Genomic DNA, 13,025 nt, shown 5'->3' on the forward strand with positions numbered 1-13,025 from the left:
GCACCACCTTGTAACGCGTGTCCTGGGGGGATTTTCCTCCGGCATTCTGGGTCTTTGTCCCAGCAGGGGGACGGTGAGGTCTGGCAGTTTGATATCTAGAACTCACTGGCCTTTTTGCTTGCTTTTCAGCTATTCTGCTTGTTAATAAAATGTTGCAATTTTTTTCCACTTTCATGTATTAGTGTTCATTTCCTGTTACTGGAAGGGGATTGTTGGAACACTTTAGAGGAGATGACTCATTGCAGAGTGTCCTGTATTAAGTTCTCCCAAACTGTGTGAGACCCATGGCTTCACAGGAGCAGCCCCAAGGCTGCTGAGGGGAAGGCAGAGAGGAAGACAAACCCAGTATTTCTGAGGGAAATTCCTTGACACCAAACCAACCTGAGTCGTCCAACAGCTGACCTGACATTTTGAGACATGGGCCAAAGGGGAAAGCTTGCAGTGTGTTTGGTCCAGGCCGGGTCATGCTCAAGGCAAAGGTGTGTCAGTGCACTTGGCTCCTTCTCTCCTCATTGTGTCCAGCACACACAGGAGCCCAGAGCTCCTGCAGAAACCATCACAGCACTCAGTGGGAGCAACTTGTGTCCAGTGCTCACACAGAGCCGTGTCCAACACTGCACCTCATTGGAATGAGGAACTGTTCCAGCTCTTTTAGGAGCTAAGGAGGTTTGGCCTTCAGATCAGCTCCTTCCCAGCTCTTGATTTGCTGCCCTGGCTGAGCTGCTGCTTGTGGCAACACTTGTTGCACAGCTGCCAGCCCTGCTCTGCTGGCCAGCAGCCACTGCAGGAGCTTGTGCCAGTGACATCGAACCTTTCAGATCTTCCTCAGGAAAGCTCAGGGCAGAACTTGTCAAAAGAGCATTGCCTGGGCCATGCCTTTGACATTAAATCTCTCCTCTGTGCTTGGTGCCACACACAGTAAATATCTCAGGAAGCAAGTTTTCTGCTCCAGAAATTTCTTAAATCAATCAGTTAAACTGTAACAGAACACGATTTGGGATGTGTAATCTCACTTTAATTCATTGTGCAGAAAGCTTCAGAGAGCTGTGTGTCTAACCTAAGTGACCTTGCCACCAAGAACTCAGAAAAATGGGAGCGATGGAATCAGTAGCACAAGGATCTGCATTGTGATTCTCCCACAGGCCTGAGGACACGGCCCACTTCCACTGGGCCATGGCTTTTTACCCTACATCAAAACCTCGTGCTTCAGATTGTGGTGGTGAACGCCCCCGGCCTTGTCCGGCCACACGGTGACCTGAGAAACGCTTGTCAGGCCTGGGCCTTGCTGAGCAGCCCCTGGGCCCAGCTCCTCTTGAGCTTCCCAGAGACACCGAGCGCTGCCAGGCACTTGTGCTGTCTGACCAGCTCCTGGGGTGTCCTGTGAACTGCCTTGGAAACCGCTTTTCCTGCCTCAGTGGCATGACATCCTCCTTCTCCCACTCTCAGAGCCAGGCTGCTGACCCACGCTGCGGCCACGATGAAGCCTTGATGGCTGAGGCCCCTCGCCTGTGGCCCATGAACAGCGCTCCCAAAGGAGGCCCTTGGGGCTCTCCTGGAGCCCAGAGGTGCCAGCAGCAACCTCCCTCTGAGTGGGGCCTCGCAGAGCCAGCGCGCTCTCGAGCTGCTGCACTGGCAGCATGACTGAGCAGCCATGGATCCTGGGCCAAGAGCCCACTCCTGGAGGCTCCAGTTTAACCACTGCTCAGCTCCAGTGCTGTTAAGCTTTTAGGCTGTATTCCTTTTGATCCTTGTCCTTTCTGGCCCTTTCTCAAATGCACCTAAACACACACACACACAGACATAATTCTCAGAATGTTTCTCATTTGATTGACTGAATTTTGTTTCTTGCTTTTTTTTTCCCATGTTGTTCCTTAACCAAATAGTAAGTAATAGTGGGAATGTTGCCAATTAATTTTCTTGAGCTGTTGCTTAATATTTAATCTGGTTTTTGCTGAACCTTGCCTGGGAATTTTTAAGCAATCTCAGACACTTGTTCGTAACAAGCCTTGGGAGCATGATGGGCAGGATTGACACTGGAAAGCAAGAGTCATTCAAGAGGGATCAGTTTAACTGTCTATTTTATTACGCTTCTATTTATTTCACTCTAATAAGCCAATCCAAGCTTTTCTTGGAGGCAGAATGTGTGTGGGAGGCACTACAATATTATCCCATAGCTCTGGGCTGAATGGCACCCAGACTTGGGCTGCACAAACTGGGGAAAAAATGTTCCTGCCCTTGAACTTCCTTCCTATCCTCTCAACAACTGAAAACAAAATTATAAATCAATAAACTATAATTACAATGAAATCAATTATAATAAAAATGAAATATTTTTTCTTACGTTACTCCAACGATTCAAGCCAAAACAACAATAACTATTACTATAACATTACCAATAAATAGAAACAAATTATATACCAAGAATCACCTTCTGAAAGTTTTAATGCAGTAACTAATATACTTTAGACTAAAAATATCTAAAAAAACTAACATACAATCTAACACACCTTAGTAAAACAATTCATATTACAAACATACTAAACACAAAACCAAGCACCACTAGAATTTCTCCTACATTTTAACCAAACAATTAAACTTTAATAACACCCTAAAGTACTCTCAAACAATTCCAATTATTTTTCAAATTTTAATGTAGTTGAGTGCTATATTTGGATATTGGTTTTTGAATTGTTTGGGTTAGATGATTTGAAAAATGGGATTTTTATAGCAAATTAATCAGCTGAGAAGGCGGCACTCTGCAAACAGAACTGACTGAAAATGAATGGGACAGAAATCATAACTCTGAAAGTTTTATTTGCTGTCAAATACATCCCACCCAGCCAGCCCCACACAATCCCCATCCCACCACTCCCAATTGGGATCCCACTGCTCCCAATCCCCTTCCAACCCCATCTCACCCTGATGGCTGTGGAAGTGAGTGAGTTTGGCGTGGGATTGAGTTTTTTTGAGGAGGGAACAAGCAATTTGAGGAGGGATTGAGCCTTTATGGGTTAAAATTCAGTTGTTTTCAGTGGGATGTGAGTGGTTTTGAGGTGACAGATTGATACCTCATGCCTTTTGGAGGGCAAAGAGAGGAAGAACAGAAAAAAATTAAAGCCAAACCAAAAGGACAAGCGGGCAGGTGTGTTCCCATCATGGATCACAGGGAATGTGGGTCACCAGGGCTGTGCCCAGCGTGGCTCCTGCAGTGGGGGATGGAGCTGGAGCAGCGCACGAAGCTCTTCCCGCACTCGGGGCACTCGCAGGGCTTCCCTCACCGGTGCCTCTGTTGGTGTCGGGTCAAGTGAGAGCTCCTGGAGAAGCTCTTCCCACACTGGGGACACTCGTAGGGCCTCTCCCCAGTGTGGATGCGCCGGTGGGTGACGAGGGTGGAGTTGTGCCTGAATCCCTTCCCGCAGTCGGGGCAGCAGAAGGGCCTCTCCTCTGTGTGACTCTGATAGTGCAGGAGGAGATGGGAGCGGATCCGAAACCCCTTCCCACACTTGGAACACTCATAGGGCCTCTCCCCAGAGTGGATCTTTTGGTGGACAATCAGGCTGGAACGATGTCTGAAGCTTTTCCCACACTCCCCACACTCGTAGGGCCATTCCCCAGTGTGGGTTCTCTTGTGCTGGATCAGGGTGTAGCTCTCCCTGAAGCTTTTCCCACATTCCTCACACTCGTGGGGCCTCTCCCCAGTGTGGATGCGCCGGTGCCTGACTAGGTTGCAGTTGTGCCTGAAGCCCTGCCCGCAGTCGGGGCAGCGGAAGGGCGTCTCCTCTGTGTGCGTGCGCTGGTGCAGGAGGAGATTTGAGCTGCTCTGAAACCTCTTCCTGCACTGATCACACTCGTAGGGCCGTTCCCCAGTGTGGGTTCTCTGATGGATGATCAGGAGGCAGTTCCACCTGAAGCTCTTCCCACACTCCAAGCACTTGTGGGGCTTCTCCCCATCAGGAACCTCCTCATGGACCACCAGCTGCGAGCTCTGGCTCCATCTCCGGCCGCCTTCCCGGCCCAGGCTGGCTCTTTCCCCCTCAGATCCCCGCCATCTGCGTTTGCAGCCCCTCCTCGTGCGGCATCTCCGGGGCTTTTCCTCCCCGTTGGGTTCCTGCGCCGTGGAGCCGCTCAAAACGGCCTCTGCCACGAGGTTCTGCCGCGGGGATTTGTCCTCCCTGCTCTCCATGCTCAGCTCCTGCTCTGGGGGAGGAAGGACAAGGACAGGATGGCATTTGCCTCCGGGCCACAGGCAAGGGCAAGGAGATGCCCCCAGGCTGTCCTGCAGCCGGGGCTGTGCTGGGCTGGGAGATGGAGCAGGAGAGAGGGGAAAGGGGCACTGACTTCCTCCTCACCTGCTTGCATGTTCTGGGGCATTTTCCTCACAGCCTCAATGGGGGTTGGCAATGGAAATCCTGGTTTGGGGAAAACAAGGGATGAGCACATTGAGTTTGAAGGTCCCTCTGCCCAAGTGCATCTCTACAAGTCACCGGCCATCTGGGCACCAGAAAAACCTCCCAAACACCAAGATTCAGCCCTGAAAAACCCTCCCCAGGAGTTCCCCATCCCTGCTCCCTCCCCTTTGGTGTTCAGGGTTCCCCCTGTCCCAGCTGCTGGGGTCACGCTTGCATTGGGGGTCCCCCTTCTCCTCGGTGCCCGCCCTCCCCAGCCTGCTGGCAGTCCCAGCAATCCCAAAAGCTGCCCCCTCTTCGCTCTGCCCATTCAGGGATGCCGGGGCTTTTCGGGCTCCCTTTTGGGCTCCCTTCTCCCCTCATGCTCTGCTCCGGGCTGCAGGGGCTCCAAGGAGTCCCCCCTGCCCCTCTCCAGCCTCTGCAGGCTCCCGCCCATGGCGGCGCTCCCCCCTCTCTGGGCTCCCCACTTTGGGCTCCTGGGGGACACAGGGCTCTGCTCCTCCAGGCTGCCTCTGCCGCCAGCCGCCACCGCCACCCCCCGATGTCCCCCCGAGGGGCCTTTTCCGCTCAGCCTGGCACTTCTTCATTCTCCAAACATCCCTCCAAAAAACCCAACTGGGAGGAACTGGGAGTGACTGGGAACATGCTGGTGGTTACTGGAAAAAACTGCGCTTATACTGGGATCAACTGGGATCCCGCTGGAGGTGACTGGGATCATCCTGGCAGTGAGTGCCACTGCACTGAGGCTGACTGGGAGTGCTTGGCAGCAAATGGGATCACACTGGGGAATAATGGGAGGGACTGGCAACATGCTGGAGGGAACTGGGATGCACTGGGAGATACTGGGAGTGACTGGAACCAAAGGGAGGGTGAAAGAGAGCAACTGGAACCATGTGGAGCACAACTGGTTCATACTGGCAGGGACTGGGAGCACACTGGGCTCATCTCTGGATCACACTGGGAGGGACTGGACCGATACTGGGAGTATCTGAGAGCGACTGGGAACACACCCTGCACATCATCCCCCATACTGGGCCTGACTGGGAGCAACTGGGATTATACTGGGACCACACTGGGAGCGCTGGCATGTGACTGGGATCCAACTGGAGCTTACTGGGATCATATTGGGGTTGAAAGGGAGTGACTGGGATCACACTTTGGGCTACTGGGAGCACCTGAGAGAAACTGGGATCATGCTGCAAGCAAACTGGAGGAACTGGGCAGGACTGGATGCATGCTGGAGGCAGCTGGGATATTCTGGGCATGGCTGGGGGATCACACTGGGAGAACTGACACCTTCCTGGGGCACTGGCAGCGCCTGGAAATGACTGCAGACATGCTGGGACAAGGTGGGAAATGTTGGGGGCTTTTGTGGATTTTGGGGGGTTTGGATTTTGGGGGTTTTATTGGCACTTTGGGGGGAGTGTTGTTCTGGGGGTGTTTGGGGGTTTATTGATTTTTTTTTTTTTTTGTATTTTGGGAGGTTTTACTGGGATTTTACTTGGTTTTTTTGGGATTCTCAGAAATTCTGGGGTGTTTATTGGGATTTCTAGGAGATTTTGAGGCATTTTACTGGAATTGTGGGAGCTCTTAGTGGGATTCATTGGGGATTTGGTTTCTTTCAGAATTTTCGTGGGATTTTTGGGGTTTTGTGGGTTTTTTTTGGGTGTTGCCATGATTTCTTTGGGTCTTCGGGGGGATTTTATGGGATTTTTATTATTTAGGGGACATTTTTGGGGGGATTTATGGAGTTTCACGGGAATTTTGGGGGTTATTGGGATTTCAAAAGATTTTGTGGGCTTTTATTGGGATTCTAGGGTGTTCTCATGGGTTTTTGTCATATTTATTTCAGATTTCATGAGTTTTATTGGGACTTTTGGGGCTTTTAAGGAGATTTTGATGCCTCTCAGTCCTTCCGCAAACCCTGGGACAACCCCAAAGGCCCCAGACGCCCAAATCCCCCACAAATTCCACTAAAAATCTCAAATTCCTCAAGAAATTGCAATAAGATCCTCCAAAACCCCGGAGAACACCACAAAATCCCAGTGAAACACATCAAAACTCAAAAACCTCCCCAAAATTTCACTAAACCCCCTCAAAAACCAACCCCCAAGCCCCAATAAAATCTCCCAAAATCCAAAACTCCCCAGTTCCATAAAACCCCCAAAATCCCATAACCCCCCAAAACCCAATAATTCTCTCCAAAACCCCAATAATTCCTCCTGAACTTCTATCAAATACCCAATAAAGCCCTAAAGAAGCCCCAAGATAATCCCCAAAAACCCTCCTAAAATTCATCAAAATTGCCACAAAATCCCAAAAATGCCCCCCAAAATCCCCCCAGACTCTCTGGGGCCGTCCTGGGTCAGGGGCACCGGCCGGTGGAACAGGAGCCACCTCAGGGGCCATCGGAGCTCTGTGGGGAGGGGGCACCATGGGAGACCCCCAAAAATGGGAGGGGGGGTGGAACCCCTGTTGTGCCCCCTCGCCCCGAAACCCCCAGACCCCGGTTCAGGGGGGGCCTGGGACCCCCCGGGACCCCCAAATCTCCCCGGGACCCCTCCGGGAGCCCCAAACCCCCCCAGGTTGGCCCAGGATCACCCTGGACCCCCAAAACCTTCCCGGGACCCTCAGACCCCCCAGTTCCCCACAAAATTGACCCCAGACCCACCTGAGACCCCCCTCAAATCCATCAGACTGCCCCAAATCCCCCTCAGACCCCTCAATCCCCCCCAAACCCTGGGAAATCCCCTCACACTCCGCTAAATCCCCCCAGATGCACCTCAGAACCCCCCAGAGCCCCCCAGCTCCTCTCACAATCCCCCAAAATCCGCTCAGACCCTCCCAATTCCTCTCAGATCCCCCTAAACCCACCTGAGAACACTCCAGACCCTCTCAAGCTGCCCCCAAAGATCCCTAAAGCCCCCTCAGACCCACCAAAGCCCCCTCGGACCCCCTCACGCCCCCCAAACCCACCGCACACCCCCCTATTTCCCGTCAATCTCCCCAAAATCCCCAATTTCTCCTCAGACCGCCCCAAACCCCCCCAGTTTCCCCTCAGCGCCCTCCTCAGCCGCGCTCGCCTCTGAATCTCCCGCCTCCGCCGCCTGCACGGGCTCCCCAGCCAATAGCGGCGCGCCCCGCCCCGAACCAGCCAATGAGGGCGCGGCTCCCCTCAGCAGCGCCCGCCTCCCCGCGGCGCTGCAGCCAATCAGAGGCGAGCCGCAGCGGCGGTGCCGTGCCGGGCGCTGCAGAGAGCGGGGGCGGCGCTGGGAGCGGCCGGAGCGCTCCGGGAGCTGCTGAGGCGGCCGGGACAGGGCCGGGAGGGGCTGAGAGGGGATCGGGGGGGCGTGGGAGGGTCCGGGGGGCTGGGGGGGCTTTGGGGAGGGTTCCGGGGTGTGGGGCGGGGTCTGGGGAGGGGTCTTGGCTGGGGGATCGTGAGGGGTCAGGGAGGGTCTGGGGAGGGGTCGTGGGGCACTGTGGGGGGATCTGGGGGTGGGGAGGGGTCCTGAGAGGGGTCTCGAGGGGGGTCCTGGGGGTGCTGGGGGGACTTTGGGGTTCCAGGGTGGTCCTGGGCCAACCTTGGGGGCTTTTCAGGGGGATTTGGGGTTCCCGGGGGAGATTTGGGGATCCTGGGGGTTCCCAGCCCCCCCCCCTCCCGTTTCTGGGGGTCTCCCATGGTGCCCCCTCCCCACAGAGCTCCGATGGCCCCTGAGGTGGCTCCTGTTCCACCGGCCGGTGCCCCCGGATCCAGCGAGTCTGGGGGGATTTTAGGAGGGCTTTTTTAGACCTTTGGAGGGTTTTGATGGAAGTTGAGGGGGTATTATTAGGGTTTCGGAGAGAACTATTGTGTTTCAGGAGGTTATGTGATTTTGGGAGTTTTGTGGATTTGGGGAGTTTTGGATTTTGGGGGATTTTATTGGGGCTTGGGGGTTGATTTTTGAGGAGGTTTAGTGAAATTTTGGGGAGTTTTTTTGAGTTTTGGTGGGTTTCACTGGGATTTTGTGGGGTTTTGGAGGATCTTATTGTAATTTCTTGAGGAATTTGAGATTTTTAGTGGAATTTGTGGGGGATTTGGGGGTCTGGGGCCTTTGGGGTTGTCCCAGGGTTTGCGGAAGGACTGAGAGGCATCAAAATCTCCTTAAAAGCCCCAAAAGTCCCAATAAAACTCATGAAATCTGAAATAAATATGACAAAAACCCATGAGAACACCCTAGAATCCCAATAAAAGCCCACAAAATCTTTTGAAATCCCAATAACCCCCAAAATTCCGATGAAACTCCATAAATCCCCCCAAAAATGTCCCCTAAATAATAAAAATCCCATAAAATCCCCCCGAAGACCCAAAGAAATCATGGCAACACCCAAAAAAACCCCACAAAACCCCAAAAATCCCACGAAAATTCTGAAAGAAACCAAATCCCCAATGAATCCCACTAAGAGCTCCCACAATTCCAGTAAAATGCCTCAAAATCTCCTAGAAATCCCATAAAACACCCCAGAATTTCTGAGAATCCCAAAAAAAACCAAGTAAAATCCCAGTAAAACCTCCCAAAATCAAAAAAAAAAAATTCAATAAACCCCCAAACATCCCCAGAACAACACCCCCCCCAAAGTGACAATAAAACCCCCAAAATCCAACCCCCCCCCAAAATCCACAAAAGCCCCCAACATTTCCCACCTTGTCCCAGCATGTCTGCAGTCATTCCCAGGCGCTGCCAGTGGCCCCAGGAAGGTGTCAGTTCTCCCAGTGTGATCCCCCAGCCATGCCCAGAATATCCCAGCTGCCTCCAGCATGCATCCAGTCCTGCCCAGTTCCTCCAGTTTGCTTGCAGCATGATCCCAGTTTCTCTCAGGTGCTCCCAGTAGCCCAAAGTGTGATCCCAGTCACTCCCTTTCAACCCCAATATGATCCCAGTAAGCTCCAGCTGGATCCCAGTCACATGCCAGCCCTCCCAGTGTGCTCCCAGTATAATCCCAGTTGCTTCCAGTCAGGCCCAGTATGGGGGATGATGTGCAGGGTGTGTTCCCAGTCGCTCTCAGATTCTCCCAGTATTAGTCCAGTCCCTCCCAGTGTGATCCAGAGATGAGCCCAGTGTGCTCCCAGTCTCTGCCAGTATGAACCAGTTGTGCTCCACATGGTTCCAGTGGCTCTCTTTCACCCTCCCTTTGGTTCCAGTCACTCCCAGTATCTCCCAGTGTATGCCAGTTCCCTCCAGCATGTTGCCAGTCCCTCCCATTATTCCCCAGTATGATCCCATTTACTGCCAAGCACTCCCAGTCAGCCTGAGTGCAGTGGCACTCAGTGCCAGGATGATCCCAGTCACCTCCAGTGTGATCCCAGTTGGTCCCAGTAGAAGCCCAGTTGATTCCAGTCACTCCCAGCATGCAGCCAGCCACTCCCAGTTCCTCCCAGTTGGGATTTTTTGGGGGGGATGTTTGGAGAATGAAGAAGTGCAAGGCTGAGCGGAAAAGGCCCCTCGGGGGGACATCGGGGGGTGGCGGTGGCGGCTGGCGGCAGAGGCAGCCTGGAGGAGCAGAGCCCTGTGTCCCCCAGGAGCCCAAAGTGGGGAGCCCAGAGAGGGGGGAGCGCCGCCATGGGCGGGAGCCTGCAGAGGCTGGAGAGGGGCAGGGGGGACTCCTTGGAGCCCCTGCAGCCCGGAGCAGAGCATGAGGGGAGAAGGGAGCCCAAAAGGGAGCCCAAAAAGCCCCGGCATCCCTGAATGGGCAGAGCGAAGAGGGGGCAGCTTTTGGGATTGCTGGGACTGCCAGCAGGCTGGGGAGGGCGGGCACCGAGGAGAAGGGGGACCCCCAATGCAAGCGTGACCCCAGCAGCTGGGACAGGGGGAACCCCAAACACCAAAGGGGAGGGAGCAGGGGTGGGGAACTCCTGGGGAGGGTTTTTCAGGGCTGAATCTTGGCGTTTGGGAGGTTTTTCTGGAGCCCCAATGGCCGGTGACTTGTAGAGATGGACTTGGGCAGAGGGACCTTCAAACTCAATGTGCTCATCCTTTGTTTTCCTCAAACCAGGATTTCCATTGCCAACCCCCACTGAGGCTGTGAGGAAAATGCCCCAGAACATGCAAGCAGGTGAGGAGGAAGTCAGTGCCCCTTTCCCCTCTCTCCTGCTCCATCTCCCAGCCCAGCACAGCCCTGGCTGCAGGACAGCCTGGGGGCATCTCCTTGCCCTTGCCTGTGGCCCGGAGGCAAATGCCATCCTGTCCTTGTCCTTCCTCCCCCAGAGCAGGAGCTGAGCATGGAGAGCAGGGAGGACAAATCCCCGCGGCAGAACCTCGTGGCAGAGGCCGTTTTGAGCGGCTCCACGGCGCAGGAACCCAACGGGGAGGAAAAGCCCTGGAGATCCTGCATGAGGAGGGGCTGCAAACGCAGCCCAGGTTGCTCTGAGGAGTAAAGATCCACCCTGTGCCAGGAAGGTGGACAGAGCTTCAGCCAGAGCTTGGAGCTGGTGGTCCATGAGCAGGTTCCTGATGGGGAGAAGCCTCACAGGTGCTTGGAGTGTGGGAAGAGCTTCTGGTGGATCACCAACCTGATCGTGCACCAGAGAACCCACACTGGGGAACGGCCCTACGAGTGTGGGGAGTGTGGGAAAGGCTTCAGGTGCAGCTCTGAGCTCATCACTCACTAACGCATCCATACCGGGGAGAGGCCCTATGACTGTCCCGAGTGTCAGAAGAGGTTTCAGACCAGCTCCAGTCTCCTCCAGCATCAATGGATTCACACAGAGGAGAGGCCCTTCCGCTGCCCAGACTGCAGGAAGGGCTTCAAGTGCAACTCAAACTTCGCCAGGCACCGGTGCATCCACAGCGGGGAGAGGCCCTACGAGTGTCCCCAGTGTGGGAAGAGCTTTACCCACAGCTCTAACTTGACCAAACACCAACAGAGTCACCGGTAAGGGAAGTCCTGCAAGTGCCCTGAGTGTGGGAAGAGCCTCGTGTGCTGCTCCAGCTTCATCCCCCATTGGAGAACCCGCATTGGGAAGAGACCTACTGATCCATGTTCCCTGTGATCCATGGTGGGAAGACACTTGCCACTTTTCCTGCCCCTGCTAGTGACCTGATGTAGGATTGAAGAACAAGAGGGTCTGGCCAGAGCCGTGTCATTACATTCACTCCCACCTCAGGTCATTGCCAGGGGCAGGAAAGGGACTCTCTCTCTCTCCCTGAGGAGAAAGGTGTCCTTTCCAGGCAGGAGGAAATACGTGGCCAGGAAGAGCCACTCAGTGGTGATGTTGTAGTTTTCCCTGTAAATAGTTTTTCTTATCCCTTCTGTTATCAATATTGCTTTTGTTCCTGTTTATTCCTTATCTCATTGCTGTTCCCAGTAAATTGTTCTTATCCCAGCCTGGGATCTTTGCCTTTTGTTCTTTCCATGGGAGGCGGGAGGGCAGCGAGCGGCAGCGTGGTTTTAGAGGGAGCAGGAAATTGGGGAATCCCATTCCTGAACCCCGGCCCATGGAAACCGAGCATTCCAGCTGGTCCCAGCCTTGGTGGCCATGGCAACAGCCTTGGGAGCGGGTCCCTGGCTGGGGCTGTGGGAACCTCTTCCCTCTGGTGCCCAGGGACAGGACTGGAGGGAACGGCTGCAGCTGAGTTGGGGCAGGCTCAGGTTGGATCTCAGGAAAAGGTTTTTGCCCAGAGGCTGCTGGGGCAGTGCCCAGGCTCCCCAGGGAAGGCTCCCAGCTCCAGGGCTCTCTGAGCTCCAGCAGCGTTTGGCCAGCGCTGCCAGGCCCAGGCTGGCATTGTTGGGGTGTCCTGTGCAGGGCCAGCAGTTGGACTCCAGGATCCTGATGGGTCCCTCCCAGCTCAGCCAATTCTGTGGATCTGGGATCCCATGACCCTGGGGATGGGGCTGCCAGTGGTTGCCATGGCAACGGGCTCTGGCTGCAGGCCTGAGCTGGTGTCCATGGCACCCACCCCTGGCATGGGGTGTGCATGGAGCTGCCAAGGGACTGAGCATGGCAACAGGGGCTGGGGATGGTTGCCACGGAAACTGACCATAGCAACAGGGGGCTGGGGATGGTTGCCATGGAAACTGACCATAGCAGCAGGGGGCTGGGGATGGTTGCCATGGAAACTGACCATAGCAACAGGGGGCTGGGGATGGTTGCCATGGAAACTGACCATAGCAGCAGGGGGCTGGGGATGGTTGCCTGCTAAGGATCAGATTTGTCACAGGCCCTCAGAGGGGCTCCATGGTCACTTTCCAAGAGTCTCCAGGCTGTTCAAGAGCTGGAATGTCACAGGCAGAGACAGGGGCTCCATGGACACCTCCCAGGGGTTTCTGGGGATGGTAAAGAGCTGTGTGCTCAGAGGCAGTCACAGCCATTCCATGGTGACATCCCAGGGGACCTTGGGCTGCAAAGGCACCCATCTGTCACAGGCACTCACGGGGGCTCCACGGTGACATCCCAGGAGTCCCCAGGCTGCCAAAGAGCCAGGATGTCCCAGACACTCACAGGGGTTCCTGTCATGGGCACAGTGGGAGCCTCAGGCAAAAGCTTTATTTCTTTATTGGAGAAACTCCTGCTGAGTCATGAGATGGAGAAATGACACCCAACAGCCACCATGGATCCTCAAATCCCTGCAGGGCCCCTAGGCT

General features: G+C 54.6%; 2 long non-coding RNA genes and 1 pseudogene across 2 annotated transcripts; 1 reads left to right on the forward strand and 2 right to left on the reverse strand.

Annotated features, from left to right (window-relative positions):
- The window catches only part of LOC135292707 (zinc finger protein 850-like), a 216,147-nt pseudogene extending 212,181 nt beyond the window's left edge, over positions 1 to 3,966 (reverse strand).
- A 108-nt stretch (positions 3,967 to 4,074) lies between these two features.
- LOC135292723 (uncharacterized) lies at positions 4,075 to 6,837 on the reverse strand. Its single transcript, XR_010354902.1, has 3 exons — positions 5,582 to 6,837; positions 4,350 to 4,409; positions 4,075 to 4,197 (listed from the first exon to the last, which is right to left on the reverse strand). It is a non-coding gene; the product is annotated as an uncharacterized LOC135292723 (long non-coding RNA).
- A 3,478-nt stretch (positions 6,838 to 10,315) lies between these two features.
- Positions 10,316 to 11,766, forward strand: LOC135292645 (uncharacterized). Its single transcript, XR_010354866.1, has 2 exons — positions 10,316 to 10,496; positions 10,649 to 11,766. It is a non-coding gene; the product is annotated as an uncharacterized LOC135292645 (long non-coding RNA).
- The last annotated feature ends 1,259 nt before the right edge of the window (positions 11,767 to 13,025 follow it).

Source organism: Passer domesticus, unplaced genomic scaffold, assembly GCF_036417665.1.
Source record: "Passer domesticus isolate bPasDom1 unplaced genomic scaffold, bPasDom1.hap1 HAP1_SCAFFOLD_44, whole genome shotgun sequence".
Classification (NCBI taxonomy): Eukaryota; Metazoa; Chordata; class Aves; order Passeriformes; family Passeridae; genus Passer; species Passer domesticus.